At 43.0% G+C, this 21,586-nt stretch overlaps 1 pseudogene; it reads left to right on the forward strand.

Moving 5' to 3' along the window:
* The window catches only part of LOC111867821, a 103,922-nt pseudogene that overhangs the window by 59,812 nt on the left and 22,524 nt on the right, over window positions 1-21,586 (forward strand).

The following is a 21,586-nucleotide window of genomic DNA, read 5'->3' on the forward strand; positions in this document are numbered from 1 at the left end:
AAAGTCACGAACTCTCTATCCAACATGAAGAATACCCAGGGCTTATTGTTTCAATATCAAGTTAAAATAATATCTGCTGTTCATACAGCTTTTTATGTAAATTAAATACAAATATAATTTACATATCTAATGGGCATATAAACCGTTAAACTGCTAAATAAACACTATTCGAATATTTTGCTAAAAATGAAACCATTACATGTTCCTCTGCATTTTAGGCTTAAACATAACTTACTATTTACAAACTAAACGTGTTTTCAACTTTCACCATGATGATACCAACTGAAATTGTAATAGAAATGTCACACACAGCTTAAGTGTGAGGGTTTCAAACCTGAAAGCGAATATAAAAATAAGTACTAGGAAGATTATTGTGAAACAAGTCAAGAGAAAATCTTCTTCCATGGGACTTGAAGTTTCATCACTGTGTTCACTAAATATTGCTAGTGGACCGCATAAACCCATCTGAGTCAGGTTCATATCTTCGCACCATATTTAAGACAGATGTTAATGTTATCCCCCATTTATAATTATGTTTCCGAAATGTTTTCTTTCTTTAAAATTTGCTGAACACAATTCTATACGATACTCCCATTTCCACGGTGCCTGCTACCTAGACCTTACACATAATGACATTCATAAAAATAAACTCCATTTATGTTACTGATATGTAACGGAACTGTAGTTCGTAAGCCTATAATTTATTAAAGGTCACCACTTCCTCTTCGATATTGTTCGGTAAGCCCAGCAAGATTTATTTTTGTTAACAGTCATGCTTTCTGCACGAGCCTTTCTGGTGCATCATTATTTTTTTCTCACCAACTACACTTTTACTCCTTAGCTACTTGCTCATGATCACTATTGCATTTACACGTTTGTGTAATGAATATAATAATAATAATAATAATAATAATAACAATAATTCATTATATTAATTGATTTGAGTTTATCTCTGCGTTGACAATGAAGGGTACGCTGTTATGGATTATACTTTCATGCAGTCCGGATAGCCAGATGTTTTCAAGGATCATGTCGCCTCCATCTTTAGGTTCGAAGAGTAAGCGAAGCAAGAAACTCGCAGAGGAAAAAGACAGAATTATATATTACACAATTTTCTTCTGTTTGTGTTCTTTACTTGATTTACACATGCGTTGTAGTTCTTGTTACCTCGCTACGCTCTGCGTTAGTGCAAGTGTCGGGTGTTAACGCTTCCTTCTCCTGCCATACGCTCTCCGTTAGTGCCACTGTCGGGTGCTGTTTCTTCCTTTTACCATTTTACATTTCCCACCAGCCGTAGTTTCGAAATCTTATCCGGAAGAGGAGTACATAATATCTGTACAATGTAAAGAGAAATAGATGTAACGATTTTGTGATGGGCCCAGCCATGTCCACGGAGTCCTACCAAAATTCTACAAGATTCACGCTTTCAGAATGAATTCTGAATTTCAAGAGCCCACAGGAACCAATTCCAGACATACGAGGAAGAAAAATAAGAATAAATTGCGAGTGGTGGGGTTGCTGATGAGTTTCGCCACCGACAATACTGCTATTGTGACACAACTGCCACGGCATGTAAATGTGACATATGGCTTATCACAATCGAAGTATGATGTCGCTTCTGTTTGAAACGCTCCGTTGACTGCCAGAACACGCACGACTGAATTCCCCTCTCCGACATCTTGTTGCAATTTCTTTCTCTCCGTCTTTAAAGCAGCAGTCATTAACGTTACAGTTTTCTCCGAAAACATTTGAAGTCACTCACCTTTCAACTTTGTCATAAAGTAGTGATACATTTTTACGTATAAATAAAACAACATAAAGTAAGGGGAAATTTGCTGTGGTGAACATGGTCTTGGCACTGTCTGCTGTAGCGGAAAGTGGTTCGCGTGTTTATAGCATGAAAAATATTTACCTTGCTTCTTTGTGCAAACCATTAACCTTTGGACACGGAAAAATGTATTACCGATAGGTGAGAGCAAAGTGACAAGTTGGGGCTCGTGAGTTGGCACCAAGGACGTAGTGTATTAGCAATGTTAGAATTTGTGTGTTATATTTAAATTAAATGTGTGAAAAGATCAAGGCTTGTGGTTCTTCGAAAAATGTGATAGCTGTGTATGAACATGGGGTGATAAAGGAAAAGAAAAGAAACTCCAAACTGAGAACTTTAGATCCCGTAGCCGGATACACAAGACTGGTAAGAAGAGAAACATGCCTTCTACATTACACGAGAAACTTTAGGTTGGTAATGCAATAGTCTAGCTACATACAGGAGGATACACTGTATATACAACGGTGGAAAGAGCTGGCCGAGGAGAGCGTGGAATTATATGCGGAAAAAGGGAGAGAAGAAGACCAAGAAGACCCTAGAAAGAGGATTTTGATGCCGGTACAGGCATTAGGATACCCAGTTCGTGAAAACAAGTGAAAGTAATGGAACAAGTGTGTAGTTGGAGTGGGGCAGGAAATAAACAGGAAGAAAATTTTGGTGGGAAGTCCACCTAGAACACGATTACGCGTTAAACCTCATATACTCTGCTTCAACCCTTTTGCGGCTTAATAAAAACCAATACCATTTATATACTTCATCGCTTAATAGAAAAAATTATTTTTTTACTTTAAAATGTATAAATTTAACCCCGAAATTCAACAATAATATATTTTACTTATTTATTTACAAATATTCTGATGATGGTCCATGCGACCGAAACAAGATGTGATTGAATGAGACAAAAAATGCAGCTGGCTTGACTGGGTGTGTGAACTATATTTAACAGCATTGACAGCAAGCCTTAGTGTACTCCAGTAGTAGCGGCGGTGAACTATTAGATTCCACTGACAGTTGCTTGGGCTCTATCTATCCAATGAACTCTTTCTTTTCAGAGATCCACTTTGAAAAGTCTTCTACCGAAGTGGAGAAACAACACAAAACACCAATATATCTCCTGTGTAAATATATACATTTGCTAGCAGGGAATTGTTTCTCTTGAACGCAGTGGGAGGAATAAATATTATTCTTTCTCTGAGGTATATTTGTGTGACATTACCTTTATTCGAACTTGTCACTTTTCAGCATCACACTAACATTCAGCAGTGGCGTTCGTTGCAACTTAACATCTGTTTACTGAGCCCCTAGCAAAAACAGTTCTTAAAGTTTTATTATATCTGCCAAATAACTGTGGATAATGGCGTCTTCTGTTATTCCAACCACAGAATGTTGTCACTGGTTGTTTTTGTATGTAAGATGATATTTTCCCTCGGTATATTTCAGGAACGCCTCTGTGGTCTAGTGGTCAGAGTTCCTGGCTACAGATCCAGAGGTCCCGGGTTCGATTCCGGCGCGACCAGATTTTCTGAGAAGTAGTGGGTCTGGAACGGGGTCCACTCAGCCTCGTGAGGATAACTAAGGGACTATTTCAAGGAAATAGCGGCTCCGATCTAGAAAACCGAAATTAACGGCCGTGGGGATTCGCTGCCCTGACGACGTGACACTCTCTATCCGTTAAAGTTGGCACTAACTTCGCCGACAAGCGGCGGTTGCTCGGTCGGTATAGTTCGCTTACGGACTAAAACCACGGAGTTATTATTTATATTTCAGGAATTTTGAACCAACTAAAAGTTACTAATTAAAATGAAATGGTGGACAAACAGAGATCGGGCCAATATGAAACAAATCCCACGGAAGAGGAGGGGTGGGAAGGGGCAAGGAAGAGGTGGAGGGATCCGCTGGGCACGCAACAGGTCCCTCAGCCCAATACGCGACGAATATGGAATTTGTGAATATTCCCAGAAGAGTGTAGACAGCCCATTAAACTATATCGGATTTCAGAACTCATATCACACAGTATGAATTTATATAACGACGCTGCTTTACATGCAGAGTTTACATAGCATTAAATGAAACGGGAGTATTATCACAAATAGTGGCTAAGTAAGACTCTGGAAGAACACAATCGTGGTCTGAGGAAAACCACGAACAGCCTCAATGAGGATAGCTGGTAACAGGGCCAGTACCTGAACCACGTACCTTCAATGGCGAATGAGCCGACAAGGCATTTCGATTATGCATTCATTTTATGCACACCATACACAGAACGCAGAACAGAACAATTATATTTTAGCCCAAAATTACTCTGTTTGGGTCATCAGCTTCCAAGTTATTCAGAGTAGAATAAGAGCTAAGCGTCATCCCCGAACTCCAAGGGCGCTGTGAAGGCGCTGTGAAGGGTCATAATGGCGTGCGTCCAGACCAGAATTCGAAGCTTGTTTCCTCCGGGCGTATTGCTGTTGAGACAAGTCTGCTCAACGGTAAAATATTGTCGCGTGTTGCCTATGTAAGGCGAAAATAATTCACATAGGTCCCGGATTTAGTATCATTATTCGCAATCACAATTACTGTCTCGAAGCCAACTAAAGACTGACTGCTGTTCTGAGGTCAGCTACAACCTGCAAACTGCACTCAAGTTATTGAAGCTGGAGTCTTTATAACCTGCTTTCGGACGGAATATAGCGCACAGTGTAGGAGGCTTTGGTCTCGACCACTGTTATGCAACGAAACTTTTTGTTGTCCCTTCCTCTGCTGTGAAACGCGTTTGTTGCTTAAGGTATTCATTCCTACGCAACGGTCCACTGGTATTGCGTTACCGTCTTATCGCAGCCGTTGCCTAGGAAACCAACCATTCCGGATTCCTGGCGCGCCACAGTGTTTTGTGGGTCATTGCATGACGATATCAGTAGATGTATTATGTAGATAGATAAATGGCAAATTGGAAAGAATTTAGAAGAAATCAGTTGGAACTAATGGAGGTACAGACATTTGTCCGAAGGAACTGAGGAAATCGAAGAAAAACCTCAGGCAGGATGGCCAGTGCCATAGCTGGAATTCGAAACGGATACCTCCTGAATACGAGTTAAAGTGTTACCGCTAAGTCAACCCGCTCTGTGGTCATGCAATGGAAGTTGGAATTTGGTTTCTCATGTCGACGACTGTGAAGAATATGGTATCCTGTTCTGTAACTCCAAGTTGTTCGGAGAGAGCCCGACGTTTCGGAGTAACATATCTCTCCCATTTTCGAAGAGTAAGCCAAGCAATAATCCGGCAGAAGCAGATGGCAAGTCGAGCTGCTTTCTTGTTGAATTTGCTTTTCGACCCTGAAGGTTGAGGCGACACGTTCTCCCGAAACGTTGCGCTCTCTCCGAACTACTCGTACATGGCGTTAACAACCCGAAGGCAGTCTGGTCGCCGTGAAGGGTGTAAATGTGTTCAGTTGCGCTATATGAAATAAGAGCCTTTGGCTAGAATTCAAGACTCCACTAACAAAACTACGGCATAGAAACAGCAAACCAGGAACTGTGGCTCCGCCATAGTGCAGCGACCTTAGCGCCATCTGCTTGTGATCTAAACAGAAGAGCAAGTCACACTTCCTACCGCTCGGTAACCCGCCTACAAGCAGGTGTTCTGTATAACTGACCACGTGTTTCTACAGAGGTTCCGGTACAGTCATTCTGTAGCCGTTCGCCCTGAGAAGAGCGGGTACACGTGCACTTATGGATGCTACACTAATATTGTGTTGGATATTGTCCACTGTCTGAGATGTACTCGACATATGCGCTTATACATGTGGCCCCATGATCAGGTGAGCTCAGGGGCCAGTGACAGGTTCTTGAGAACACGGTGCTGAATCTTCGAGATCATAAAAAGTGGAGGATTTCTTGACAAGCTGAGGGGTGACCAGTAGTAGTCAGACCCCTCCCCTCGCTGGAAAGGAGGCCCCATTTCAAAGCATTCAGAAGTCTTGGAAAGAACAAAACTATGGCAAAACCAAGAATTACTGTGCTGATGAGGACCAGCAGCAATTCGACCGACCGACTGACAAGCTATGTCACCATAAACTTCTAAATAAGGATTCTAATCCTTGAATATGTATCGCTAATTAGGTAGTTCTTTAGTTAGATGAGCACTGTTTTACCTTTAATCAGCGTACGAATCAACGTGGAGAGATGAATGCAGTAGAACTCTCCTGTATCTCCCTGTTTTCCGATCAGACACATTTCTGCATTCCATCCAAGTGTAATGAAGAACCTTATCTTTCTGCTTCTTTCCAGACAAAAATAAAATCATCATATAATAAATTTTAGGGACAGGTCTAGCTGTTGACCGCCTCTATGGTCTAGTGGTCAGAGTTCCTGGCTACAGATCCAGAGGTCCCGGCTTCGATTCCCGGGGCTACCAGATTTTCTGAGAAGTAGTGGGTCTCGATCGGGGTCCACTCAGCCTCGTGAGAATAAATGAGGAGTTATTTCGAGGAAATGGCGGCTCCGGTCTAGAAAACCGAAATTAACGGTTGTGGGGATTCGTTGCGCTGACCACGGGGCACCCTCTATCCGCTAAAGTTTAGGCATTAACTTCACCAACAAGTGGCGGTCGCTCGATCGGTATAGTTCGCTTGCGGACTCAAGCCACGGAGTTTTTTTCTTTTTGTTTCTTGTTTTTGGTCTAGCTATTTCCTATGTCATCCTTTTATATGTAGAAACTTATGACTCGTTCCTTCCCATTCCTTATCCCACTCGCCCTAAAAGCCTGCCGCTTGAGATGCTCCGTTTAGATTATTGACTCCTTACCCCTGACACAAGAGTACAACATTCCACACTGCAAGGAGCACCAGGTCCGGGGCCGTTGCTTTGCTGAAGCACTGGAATCTCTCGCGAATGCTGTGCAACAGCCGCCACATGACTGCCATAAAGGTCCTATGCTTCGCTCCTGCAATAACTAGACAGGCTGCCACACAAAGAAATTGAAACTTTTACGAGAGACGTGATAGATTGTAACAGCCGACTTATGATTTATTAACAATATATCTCACCCGCTGGAGTCGCGATAGCTCAGTCGGTATAGCGATGAGCTACGGTCTGGACGGCCCGGCTTCGAATCCCGGCAAGGGCAAGATTTTTCTCTTCTCCAAAACGTTCAGACCGGCTCCGGGGCCCACCCAGCCTCCTGTACAATGGGTACCGGGGGCTCTTTCCCTGGGAGTAAAGCGGCTGTGTCGTGAAGCTAGTAAAGTAAGAAGTAAAGGTGTCCCTGTAACAGGCCGTGAAGGCCCATAGGGTTGTGAGATGTTGAGGCTCCCACATTATCTAGACAATCGGCTCATAGATGGCGGCAAGGTTGTCAGCCCTACGCGCCGGCCGCCCTTGTGAAACTAGTGCCGAGGTCAATAAAGGTCGAGTTATACCTCCACTCCTCCATACGTCTTCATGGCATAATTACGCACAGGGGCAACTTTGCCTTCTTGTTACGGTATTTCACACCCCACTCTGGAAGAAAATAGAGAGGGATGAGGATAAACTCTGTCGAATAAAGGGCTAGACGCCCTACGATCGTCATTTGCTTAGTGGGGGGTGGAGTCCAACTGGGTCCACTCGGCACGGCGGCCACTGATTTGCCTATTGTAGCCTGCCCCGGGTGATTATGATGATGCAGAATTTGGTGGAATAAAGTTTGGCAGGGGAAACCGAAGTACTCTGAGAAAACCCGCCCCAGCGCCACTTTGTCCACCACAAATCCCATTTGACCAGACCCGGGAACGAACCCGGGCCGCCGCGGTTGGAAGCCAGGGACTAACCGCTTGAGCTATGGCGCGGCCATTTTATTCCGGTTTCCCTTTCACGTTTAGTCTGCCATGCACAATCTCTGCCACTAGTGATCGATATAATGTATTTAATTAACAGGGACCAATCAGGATAAGCGACGTGAAATTGTAAACACGTTGCAATAAGGTTCCTGGGTAGATATACATATTATAATAGTATATTTGGAGAGAAAACTGAAGGGATCATCTCAATTTGGACATCACTATCGGAAGGGGGGGGTATAATGATATTGCAACGAATGTGATAGGAATAATAGATGAAGGTGTCCACTCGACTCAACTTGCTCGGGATAGAAACCAGTGAATGTGGCACTGATCCTCTAAGTCCCATAAGGTAAGGTAAAGTTGTCACTGTGCTTAACGAATTAAGTACTACGCCATGAAGGCATATGGGGGAGTGGACCTCGGCACTAGTTGGAGGTGAGTGGTAAGCTTCACGCCCCGGCCGCTATACCCCCGAGGAAAGAGCCCCGGTACCCATTGGATATGAGGTTGGGTGGACCCCAGAGCCGAACTGGACGATGTGGAGAAGAGAAAATTCTTGACCCTATCAGGACTCGAACTCCGACCCCTCGGTCGTCCATCCTGTAGCTAGTCGCTATACCGACTACGCTATCCCGGCTCCTCTAAGTTCCATAAAAGGCAAGGAATTATTTGCCATCTTTTCTCTTCTTCAGGATTGTCGGCGTTAATTATTTCATTACGGAACTCTGTGTACGGTCTCTTGGGTTGCGGCGCCGTGCCGTTCGGATAGACTACAGCAGCCAGTGAAATCAAACTCGGGGAGTCACCTATACGATGTAAGAAATATGACCATTTCTCAGGATTACTGGGTTTTCGGACTTATCCATCGTCCGGTATTCTAAAAACTTTGAGACACAACGTTGCGGAATCTGGGTCTGTTTCCGTCCTCAGGTTAATTGGGAGACAGTTACTCCGTCAGGTCCCTTCGAAAGAGCTGACCTCCATCACCTCTGACAACCCATGTCAGATTTACTACAGCTCTTTAAATACCTGAGACCAGCCAAAGTTGAAAGGGAGATTACAGGAAAATATGCAATAAAAATGTGATAAAGCACGCTCATTCGTGGAACTAGGACAGAAAGGGAGGTAGGAATCTATGTTACAAACCTAGCATATAAGCCAAGTTCAAGTTGTTGGAATACCGGGCGATGAACAAAGTCCGAAATCCAGTAATTCTGAGTGTTATACACCATCGTGAGAACCCTTTAGAATCTATATGACCATTTCTTTTCAGTTTTGTTTCTGCTTCAATATAGCAAGTTAGACCGTCTTTATACAGCGATATACGGCGTCTGAATTACATAAAAAAACTCCGTGGCCTGTAGTCCGCAAGCGAACTATACCGACAGAGCGACCGCCGCTTGTCGGTGAAGTTAGTGCCAACTTTAGCGGATAGAGTGTGTTAGGTAGTCAGCGCAACGGTTCCCACGGCCGTTAATCTCGGTTTTATAGACCGGATCCGCTATTTACTTGAAATAGCTCATCAGTTATCCTCACAAGGCTGAGTGGACCCAGTTCCAGACCCACCACTTCTCAGAAAATCTGGTAGCGCCGGGAATCGAAGCCGGGACCTCTGGATCTGTAGCCAGGAACTCTGACCACTAGACAACAAAGGCGGTTGTCTCCCAAATTCGAGGATTTACAACCCAGACGATGATCACCGCATCGAGTAACTCAAATCCAATATAGTCTGAGAGTAACAGAAGGATTTGTTGGATGGCCTCGCTTATTGGCTTACGGATGTAAGTAAGCTCGTTCAGTATGTAATATAATAAGTACTTACCGTTTCACAGTAAGGCAATCTTTGCTGCCGACGATCTACTGTGTCCGTCGGATATGAAATTGCGTGGCCTTCAAATCGATTCTGGACAAAGACGCGAAGAAGAAATTCGAAAGTCATTACCAGAGCTTGCACCGCGGCCTACAAGTGTTCATAGTCTTTTAAAATGAATTAATGCCGCATTGTGACGTGTGTGTGCGTGTGTGCAGTGGAAGTACAGGGGGTAACTAATGAGGATGTGATGCTTGAATACACAATACAGCAAGGCTCTTCAACGAGTGTTTCAAGCGGACCAGGTGGGATCTGATATCAAAACGAAAAGAATATTTCAGGGGAAACTGACCAAGACTTGTAAAGATAGCTAATGTTCCTAGTATTACTTGGCTACTAAGTGAAGGAATGAAATGTAGAATGAAATTATTGCGTCTAGTGAAGGAAATTACTATAAACATTAGAAAATATGTGGCAACCTTTATAAAATGCCCATGTAGTGAAAAATGATTGCGACTTTCAATGATATAGGTCGATGTGACTCTAAAAAGGGGTCCCATGGCAGACTTCTAATTCAGTAGCGTTTAATATTCGATTTTAAATATCAGATTTCGAGCAGCTGTGAAGCACAAGATGCAGCCACGAAGATCTTCTCAAAGTGAAATTGTGATTGCTAGTATGAGTGACATGCGAGGGGGTACCCAAAAGAAACCGAACTTATTTTTTTTAAACTCATTTATTCAAATTTTAATCACAAACCTTCAGTCCCCTTCAAAGTACTCTCCACTTACACTAATACACTTGTCTAGTCTTTTATTCTATTTTTCAAAACATTGTCTAAATTCATCTTTTGAGATGCTTGACAGCGCCTCCGTCGTTTTTTTCCTTCGCCTCAGCAACATCAGCAAAACGCTGAAAAAAAGTTTTGATCATTTCGGGACTCTTCTTTCAAAGCACAGCATGCTTCCACGCGACCTTGTTTTTGTTCAGCAGTCAGCAGTCGTGGCACGAATTTCGCAGCCACCCTTTTCATTCCCAAATCTTCTGTCAAAATTCGCTGAACTGAGCTCCAAGTCACTCCCGACAGCTCCACAATTTCTTCAATGGTCCGTCGTCGATCTTCCTTGATGATTTCACGAATTTTTTCAACATTTTCATGTGTTCGGGCCATTGCAAAAACGACGATCACACAAAACAGTTGTCACTATAAACTCTGCCGAAACTAGTCCTTAGCTTCTGAAGCAACGGTAGTCGGCTTATCGACTCAGGAATGTTAGCTGTATGCGCTTATAGCGGCAAAACGCGGTACTACAAAAGCTCTGCCCACAAAAATATTAGTTCGGTTTCTTTTGGGTACCTCATCGTATTCAAAGAAAAAGCACTCCAGATAATTCGAGCGGTAATGCTATGATGTAATTTTAATATCTTTTAATAACATCTTACGTTTTTAGTTTTATTATTTTCATTCCTCTGCTGTAGTGTACCGCCTTCATGTAAACAGAGCAACGTCTGACCAATTTGGCACGCGAAACAAATATGGCGGAATGGCATTGAAACTGCTTACAGAGAAATAACACGTCACATTTGCGTGACAGTGCGAGCGTGTTAGGAATTTTAATTGCAGGGTAACCAGTAATATTCAACATTCAAGTGAGAAGTTTGAGCTCTATATAAACAAAATTTGTCTGTGCCAACAGCAGGAGTTATCATGATAAATGCGACGACAGCTCGACTCTATGTTGTGAAACAAAACGATTTTGAGAGAAAGTGGTTAGAAGTAAAAGTGTTTTGATTAGTTAGAAAGATCCGCAGGAACTAACACGACTTAAGCGAGATAGCTAGATCGACAAGAGATGGACAGACCTCGTGCAAATTTCGCAGATACTCTGACTGTATTTTGTTAACCAGTACCAAACTCACCAATAATTTTAATTTAAACCTTAATCTGAACCAAAATTTAGAAAATTTAAATAAAATAATATTAACTGCCTTAAAATTTTAATGACATTGTAACTTATAGTGTTAACGGTAAATTTATCCCGCAACACGCTATGAAGACGCGTGAGGGTGGAGAGTGTACCAACTTACAAACCAGAAAAACAAATATACCTACCTAATGAGGATAAAGGGCCAGTCACGGTAGCCGAGCGGTCTAAGGCATGTACTGTCTTCGCTCGCTTGGAAACCGGGATCGTGGGTTTGAATCTCACTCAGGCATAGATGTTTAGTTTGTGTGTGTGCTGATCACCCGCCGAAGGAGTCCTACCGTATGTGTAAGATCTAGAAAAACCGAAGTGAACGGAGTTCATGGAGGTAGGCCTAGGCCCACTGGGGCTGTAGTGCCAATTTAAAAAAAATGAGGATAAAGAATGACCGAAACACGTTGTAATTAATAAAAATCACACAATGGAAAGTCACTGGAGCGTTACGCCTAATACCAATTGAATTATAATGAAACAGGAAGCTACACTATAGAATTATGGACTCTCGTATTTCCCATCACAACCTGACGCCTTGCGTTTGAATTCAATACTGAACAAGTAGGCAAGTCTCAGTTTATGTTAGAAATTTGTTTGTACAAGTCCCGTTCTTTTAAGGCGCAAGATGCATAAAAAAGGCAAAGTTGTCCATGTGCTTAACTAATTAAGTATTACGCCATGAAGAAGACATAAGGAGAAGTGGATGTATAGATCCACGTATTCTTGAGCTCGGCACTAGATGGAAGTGAGTGGTCAGCTTCATGCACCGGCCACTTTACCCTGGAGGAACATCCCCGGTACCCAATGGATAAGAGGTTGGGTGGGCCCCAGAACTAGTCTGAAACCTATGGAGTAGAGAAAAATCTTGCCCGTACCGGGACTCAAACTCCGACCCCTCGTCCGTCCAGCCTATAGCCAGTCGTCATACCGAAAGCCGCAAGAGAAAAAGTAAACAAATTTTAAGTACATATGTCGTCTCCATGTTTCTGTAATTGAATAGAACTTCATTTTCTGGAAGTTTATCTGTTACTTATTACTTCGGATTGCAAGATTGAACAAGAAAATTATTGACAAATTCGTTTCTAACTTATCACCAATCAATCAACCAACAAATTTATGGCATTAAAAACACAAAAACCAATCATTCGGCCCAATTCTGACCCAATTCAATTCGGTACAATTATGAGAAGTTCATCTGAGAACGTCTTTTAAAAAAATAACCTATTCTGTCCAGGTGATTCCTTTCATGGCCGTTCTTCAAACGTTGCGCATGCGTTTTTTGCTTTCCCGCGCGAGCTACATATCCCGTACGCGCTACTCCTCTTCCTTTAAAATAATAATAATTAATTTCTCTGTTATTTATGTGCCGAGTCAACAGCTATAATAATAATAATAATATGAGTACCAATCGCAAGGTTCCCCTTCATGTAACATTCAAGCGGAATTTTCACCTCTCCAGACGTTTCAGCGACGGTGCTTGTTCCTACTGAGCCAGAAGCCTCTGGAGCGCCCACAGACCTGCATTCTCCCGTGTATATCAATGCGTAAGATTAACACGAGTAGCGGCTGACGTGACAGCCCAGCTGTGTGGGGGGTTTACCTTGACGTTGGAGGAGCAGCACTGAGCCAACAATGACAGCAGCAGCAGAAGTGGGGCCGGCGGGTGTGGCGGTCGGTCGGCCGTGTGTGCTCTTCTAGTGTGTGTCTGTCCTCGCCGAAGTAAGGTGCGCTTACACTGCAAGACAAGTTCATGCTCGTGCGTGTTTGTGTGTGTAGTGACAATGATTTGGAAGCCATGGTCAAGGACTTGTGTTTAGAATACACGAATTCTCGTGAGATAATGCAGGTATGATTTTGATTTTAATGTTTATAAAGAAAATGAGTTCAAATAACTTTTCACCAGGATTCTCTTTAAAATTCATGTAGAAATGAGAGAGCCGATTTTGGTGACTGTGATTTAAGGAGCGCGTTGTTTGAAGTCACTGTTAACATCAATTATATATGCGAGTTGCTCTGTGTTGTGCTGTAATGACAGAGATCTTACTATAGGTTTGCTGCCCCGTACAGTAAATCCTACCGGAATCTCTCAAATAACTAATTGCCCCATAATGAATTCTGAGAAGTAGCATAACTTATGGAACAAGATAAAAATTTGCAAAGTGTTCTATGTGTCGCATTATTTCATACATATTTCTTCTTATTAAATTCCATATAAATTTTTAATGTTCATACATTATTCTTACGAATTGGAGAGTACAAGCATTCATCGATTCGTAGACTAATTCTAATAGTGACAAAATATTTTCCTTTCTTGCACATTTTATATTAGAGTAATACAACGTCTAGCAACATACGTGTTTAACATGCATGGATTTTTGTTTGTTTGTTTCTGAACTTATAAACTGGAGCAACGAAGTGGTTACGTTAAACGTCTGTACCTTATGATGTGTAGGAATGCATTTAAATGATCCTCCTTTTCCTTTGGAATTTAATATTCTTTATTAAGCCTGCGGTTCAGTGTTCAGTGGCAGATGGTTTGATGTATCCTCAACAGTGGCTCCTTTCTTTAATTGGACTGAATAAATTAATATCGATTAAAGGTTGCTAGGATGCAGGATATCTCAGTCAGTGTAGTGACTAAGCCAAGGGCTGCAAGACGGGGATATACAGTTGGGTTGCTCCCTCCTATGCAGCGTCCACCCAGCCTCTGGTTCTCTCTGTTTCCGTGTAATGGATACCGGCAGCTTATTCCTTGGAGGAAATGCGGCTGGGATGTGAAGCTGACCATTTACCTTCATGTTCAGTAGCGAGATTATAATGCATGGATATATACCTCCAATCCGCCATACGTCCTGCCGTGGTGCTTAATGAAGTACAAGGAAACCCTTACTCTTTTAGACTACATTTGCCAGTGTTTTGCTAACGCATTTTCCAGTGTTTTGACTATTCAGTAGACTGTTATAGTACATGCAATGAATATTCCACAGTTTCATGAAGGATGGATAGACAATTAAATGGTCTTTATAGTCCGTAGCGCTAAAGATTATTGACACAGCTTCACTTATTCAGTCGTTGAGAAATGAGGAATTTTCCAGTTGTTACAGCCATTTTGTAGACCGTTAACACTTCCGTCATTAAGTATTCTCTGATTTGTTGGCAGTTGGATATGTAACTGAATTATCTTAATACGACGTTTCCGCAGTCATTGTTGGCACGACCTTTAGGATTAGCACCTCTATTCACCATTCCGTCAACAGAACCAAGGAATGTCAGTGCGAGGAACAGATGTAATTCGCCCTACTGTTACACATTTAAATCATCGTTGTACCGATAACATAACGAAAGTCGGAAATAGCCGTTTATACAGGGTGATTCACATAGAACCGGCCCGACGAAATGAGGTGTAATATAAAATATACCATACAGATATGAAAGTAATTTACACATATCTTATCTTGGATTGTGTGACGCGATCAGAGCAGGTGTTGAAAGTGTCCGCCGTTTTCAAGTAGGCATTAGAAACGCTCGCTGTTCAACAGTATACTCCATGACTGTCGCCTGCGCACTGCAGACACGTTTCGGGGTTGTCCTTGACCTTGCAGCATAAGGGCTGCCACTTGCCGGATCATGCGCACACAATTCGACTCAGCACGGCCCACGGATTATTATGTCGTAATTGTGAGAGCTTATATGCATCACCTGCGGAATTATTAGCAAATTCATCGGGCCCATTCTATACGATTCACCCTGTAGCATAGGAAGCCGTTGAAGTAAGCAAACAGACCTGCGTGCGCTGTAGAGAACATGACATGATCTAAGTACGTAGATACGTACTTGCAAAACACGTTACATTTATTGGTGGAACAGCGACTTTCTGTTTCATCCAAACATCCCATGGGACCTACGCTGGTAGATGGAACGGACGCTCTGGAGCCTTAACAACAAGCATCAACACTTTTTGTAAATCTAGGGACGTAGAAGCCGCAGTGGAAGTCGAAATAGACTATATACAGTATGTACACTATATACATAACATATAAATTCTTTACAAACAAAGATAAAACATAACAAAAACCCTCTGCTTAGGTGGGGCACTATGCTACAAGCCGCGGGTTCGAGTCCCGATAAGTCATTGTTTTTCCAATTGATCTAATCCTTCCAGCCGCACTATGGCCCTAGGGTCGACCCAGCCAGGAATGTTCCGAGGGTAAAGGGCTGCCGGTCGGCGCGTAAGGCTGAAAACCTCAGGCCCTTCTGTGAGCCGATTGTCTAGAAAATGTAGGAGCGTCGACGTCTCACAGCCTATGGGCTTCCACGGCCTGTTACAGGGATAGCTTCACCTTTTTTTAACCTTTATCTGGGCTTAGTTAAGCACTACACCATGAAGATATATGGGGAAGTGGGGATATAAGCTCCACGCACTCTTTTAGCTTCCCTTGACGGAGGTGAGGAGCCAGGATGACTCAGTCGTTATTACTACGGACTGGACAAGGAATTAGGATTCGATTCCCGGAAAGTTAAAAAAAAACTTTTTTTCCTTTCCACAGCATTCAGACAGGCTTGGGCACATCCCCTCTCCTCTCCAATGAGTATCGAGGGCCCTTTAGCCGGGAATAAAACGGCCGGTGCGACGTTAAGATTGAGTAGATCCATACTAACTCCCCCATACGTCTTCATGGCGAGGTAGTTATATCTAGAGCGGTCAGCTTCTCTCCTCGGCCGATTTATCCCCAGCCAAAGAGCCACGGTTACCCATTGGACAGGAGACCGGATGGGGCCCAGAGCCGGATCTATTGCAGAAATACCCAATGGAAATCTTACGCGACGCAACGAATTCAGTGATCCTTAGCTAAGGAATGCCATGCTAATGAGGCTGATTTGAACCACTGATTCATTTGCTGGGAGCTGAAACAAATTCACGTAGGCGGAACGGCGTGCAGATGACAAGCTATTTATCGCGCGCTTCAAAATGGGTGAGTCACAATACGAGATAAAGGCATCCAAGAAAAGGCGTACGTTTACATTTACTGTTCTTGCTGCTATAAACATCTGTGCCGAATTTATCCTCACAGGCACTGGGGCCTATATCCACTTTGCTCTGGACTGGGGAGGTCTTCGGTTGGTTGAATCATGAGCTTCAAGGCGATCCAATTGCAACAGGACGCGATTGGAACCCCAGACTATACAAGTATGCAATGAAAGTGCAAAACATGAAGTTCTAAGACTAATTTCTTCGTCTTTGTTCTTTGGTTATTTACCAGCGTAGAGTTGAATGGTGCGGTAAATGTGACTGATGAAGCGGAAGGGATGCGGAAGGAAACGAAAGTGGCCTATTTTGGGGCAAACTGCAGGCACTCGCCTGGGAGAACGGTGTAACACCACGAAATTCGTCAAAATAACCGAACTCCTGGTCAAAATTCGAACCCGGGACTTGTCAAATAGGAAGGAGCGATACACTCATACAGTGCAAAGAGGCACTCCGTCCAGGTGGACTGAAGGCGGAGCGGTGAGTCCTACTGCCACGAAAGAAAATGGAACTGTGAGAAATTTCCAACTCCGAGATTCGATCCAGAGACTGGCTAAATATGAATGCAGATAATTCGATTTGTGTGTATCGTTCCTGGTCATCCTTCTGTTCTCTGATGTCATCACTGTCATAATCACCGAACATGTTTCTGACTTGTATTCGGTTCGAATCTCAGCGAGAACACCGACTATCCTGACTAAGAGTTTCCTCGGTGTCTTCAGGAGAATGCTGTGACAGCACCCTGAAGTAAGCCATGGCCACTTCCTCCCCCAGTCTGACATAATTTGACGATCAGTAACTACTGCAGTTGATACAGCCTACAGTCCATCCATACATTATCGTAATTGTCAATATAAGTCCCTGTAGTAGGTGTGAAACAAAATAATCAACCACTTCCTTTGCCTGAGGCACACGGAGTTCGAAACCTTTCCGGGTATGAATTTGCATTACCGTAAATTAAAGGCGGTAGACGCTACAAATAAATGTTTCATATTGGTTTTTTATTTTGTACAGAATATAGAAGGCGCGCGGTAGCGTAGTTGGTTGAAGCACTATGCTACAAGCCGGAAGGTCTCGGGATCGAATCCCGATGAGGTGGATTTTTTCAATTTACCTAAACCTTCCAGCCGCACTATGGCCTTGGGGTCGACTCAGCCTCTAACAGAAATGAGTACCAGGAATATTCTTGGGGGTAAAGGGCGGCCGGCGCGTAAAGCTAACAACCTTACCGCCATCTGTGAGCCTATTGTCTAGAAAATGTGGGAACATCAACGTCTAGCAACCCTATCGGCCTCTACGGTCTGTTACAGGGATAGCTTTAGAGTGGCTTTCCTGCTTATCAGAATATCGGTATGCACAGCCACACACCCTTACAGATTGTCAGGAGTGTACAAATCTTATTCGTAGTTTTGTGAGCTCTGTGTATGAATTTATAGAGATTTCATCTGTATGTATTTGTCCCCAGTTTTCATATTGATGGATTGTGATTAAATTAAATTGGGATTCTATTCTGAAAGTTATCGAGAGAATTTCAGTTTTATCTCTTATCAGTCAACTGTATTGCTTTCATATTTCATTCTTAAATCAGAATTTATCGTAATCTTCTCTAAAATCTATTCCGTTGTAGACTAACCAGGATTTACTGCAACTGCTTTTAAAAACACTAACGGTAAACTGATCTTGCTAGATCTTGCTGTCGGCCACCCTGAAGCGTTCTAGCAAGATCACGATATGGGGGTGCGGTCTTGATTGAATTTGTTACACTGCAGCCATTCGTTGTTTTCGGTAGTTGATTAAATAATTTATTGCTACTAATTTTGGGCCTTCGTTCCTATTTTACAAATTTGAAATGTTAACATATTCAAAACCGATAAATAATGTAAAACCCATAAGGTTTAATAAAAATACAAACAGCTTTTTAAAATAAATATATATAGTTAGTTATTAGAGAGGGTGGGTTTCCCCATGCACTTAGACCTGTAGTGGTCCATTGTGCTTCCCTCTATGATTTCTACCAGCCTCTATATCCTACCGGTATTGGTGCTTACCATCAGTCCCACCCAGCCAGCGAGACCGGCTCTACTAGCTGAGAAGTATCTATAATGCTTCCCCCATCTACCGGAGGTATTAGTGACTGCTGTTAGGCGGCAAACGTCCGCAATTTTACTCAGTGACCTCCTTTGGCGATATGAGGTTCTTTTTCGTGCCGTAAAGCTACGACACGGGACCCACGGTTTGAAGTCCCTCCCGGAGGACTTGTTCCCTGAATTTTTCCGCCCTTAAAAATTCGACGACCTCTGCCGGGTATTTGAACCCGCGTACTACGAGTCATGAGGTGGGAACGTTACCTCTAGACTACGGAGGCCGCTATATATATATATTTTTGGAGGGAAGTGGGTTGAAAATTATCTGTGCCTTATGTTTTTAATTTCCTTGTCTCTCCCGTAAACATTTTAATTTTTTTTCTGTTTGGCTTGCTGTTTCGCTTTCTTCTTTCTTTCTGTTTAGTATATCCATTCACATTACGATTTTATGTCCAGTGTAGCAGGAGTTTATGGTTGTGCTGCTCTGTTGCAGAAGATGCACACAGTTCGTGACATACATCGGCAAGTACTCATACCTAGTAGTCACGTCACAGTAACATTGTTTTGTTACCGTGCAGACATTTACAGACACGCTCTAATATCCAACAAAAACACATTATAAACGTAAGCGAGTCTTCCATGTCACTGGAAATTCAAATCTTTCTAGGGCGTATCGTATTGTTTGCTAATTTAACGGCAGATGTGGCCTGCGCATGAAAGCATATACCGTACGAGTATTTACCCAATTTTGCTTTAAACTCCCCACCAACAAGCTACGCTGTTGAGTTCTGTAAGTCCTATTATATTCAGGTAGCCTCGGGTTTGAGACCGGCTACGCTGAATATTCTGGAACTTCCGTGTCGGGGAGGAGACTCAATGACACCTGACGATCGGACAGTCGGATTCGATTCCCAGCAAAGAAGCAGTGAGTGGGCTTATAGACGCGTTCGCATCTACGGCCATATGCGCCTGGAGAAGGCTCAAGTTTTCTTTTATTAAATTCTATGTAAGGTTAAATAAAATTAAACATTTTTCAAACTGTGGACTGGTCTGTCAGCGTGCAAAAGTGTAAAACTGAAAGCACAATAAATACAAACTCCGTGGCCTGTAGTCCGCAAGTGAACTATACCAACCGAGCGACCGCCGATACTGGATTCAAATCGGTAATGACAGGTTATATATGGACCAATAAGATTTTAAAACGGCAGTATAGATAAAATGTTGTATTTCGGAAGATAACACAGAGCCAGTTAAATAAATTTGTGTACCCCTATACCACTAAGCAAAGCCAGACGTTAGATGCTTTTCGCAGATCAAGATGCTGCTGCGTATTTTTTTTAATTGCTAGTGGGTGGGGCCAAGTCCCTTGTACTGCGCCCGCTTCTGGCCTATTGTACCAGCCCCAGATGATAGGTGAGGGTGATTATGGAGCAGTTGGTGGATTGAAGAAACCGAACTACTCGGAGAAAACCTGCCCTAGCGCCACTTTGTCCACCACAAATCCCACTTGATCAGACCCGGGATCGAACCCGGGCCGCCGCGGTGGGAAGCCAGCGACTAACCGCGCTGCGTAACGCACCATAATGTCGGAGTGTTTGATGCTCTCCATCATAACGTGCGTATTCTCGCGTGTCTGAGCTCTGACATCAAGTCGCCATGACGCGTTTTGTTCTTTAGTTTCTTGGGCTGGGGGTGAGACTCAGTCCACTCTGTACGTCGGCCACTAACCGGCCTACTGTACCAGCCCCGGGTGATAGATGACGAGTGTGGAGCAGTCGGTGAAATGAAAATTGGCAGGAGAAACCGAACTACTCGGAGAAAACCTGCCCCGGTGCCACTCTGTCCGCCACAAATCTCATATGACCTGTCCTGAGCTCGAACCCGTGCCGATAATTAGACGATATTACTTCTTGCTCTCCTGTCTGGAAGCTAACATGTCAATACTATATTTCCCATATGAAACAATTACCTAATGGTATTCACGTCTACATTTCCTGCTTTACATCATCTGCGTCATTTCTATTTGCGCATTGAATGTATTACCTTTATATTCCATTGTGTAAGAACAGCATTATGAATAAAAACTGGTGCTGGAAGAAACATTACATCGAGCAATATTGTCAGATTCCAAGTTTGGAAATATTTGAAGCTGTCCTATGTAGCTGTAACTCTGAGACCTGACGTGCAGAAATCTCAACTCATGTTTTGGCAGTTAGGATATACCAGTTCTTGGTATCTGATTGCAGAAGCTTTGTAAAGAGAGCCTTCCCAGAACCCACGCTCAGGCAGACACTTGCTCATGTATGTTTATAATGATGTTCTGCGTACAGAAAGTAGAGTTACGTGGACCTACGCCGTATTCTGGCATCAGATAGGTTTTTGTCTCCGACTCTCAAGCTTCTAGGGACTGCGGATTGGTTCACTCATGGAGCTGAGCCCTTCTTGAGGAGCCGCCAATTCTGCAGCTACTCAAGAACTTCCCAGAAATTTATGGAAGCGTAAGGTTCATTACCGTGTTCACAAGAGCCCTCCACTGGTCCATATCCAGAGCCACATCAATCTAGTCCATACTAACCCATCCCATCTCAAGAAGATCCATTTTAATATTATCCATACATCTACGTCTTTGTCTCTTTCCTTCCGGCTTTCCCATCAATATCGTATATACATTCCAACTCTCCCCATTCGTACTACATTCCATGCCTCTCATGCACCTTGACTTGATCATTCTAATTATACTTGGAGAAGAGTACAAGTTATGAAGCTCCTCACTATGCAGTTTTCTCCAGCCTCCTGTCACTTCATCTCTCTTCGTTCTGGACTGAACGGTAGCAAGTATCACCCGAGTACTTCGGATTGGTTAGCTTTAAAATCTTCTTCCAGAAGTTAACTACTTCATATTTATATAATTATTCAGCCGATCGAGAAATTTCCTGGACATCAGTGTCTTTGGAATGTGACACAGTATAATCTGGTAGATATTTACTAATGTCTTGGATAAAGGTGCTGCCTCATATACTCTGAAGATGGAGGCAGCACATTCCTCCGAAATA

Source organism: Cryptotermes secundus, unplaced genomic scaffold (genome assembly GCF_002891405.2).
Source record: "Cryptotermes secundus unplaced genomic scaffold, Csec_1.0 scaffold687, whole genome shotgun sequence".
NCBI classification, from domain to species: domain Eukaryota; kingdom Metazoa; phylum Arthropoda; class Insecta; order Blattodea; family Kalotermitidae; genus Cryptotermes; species Cryptotermes secundus.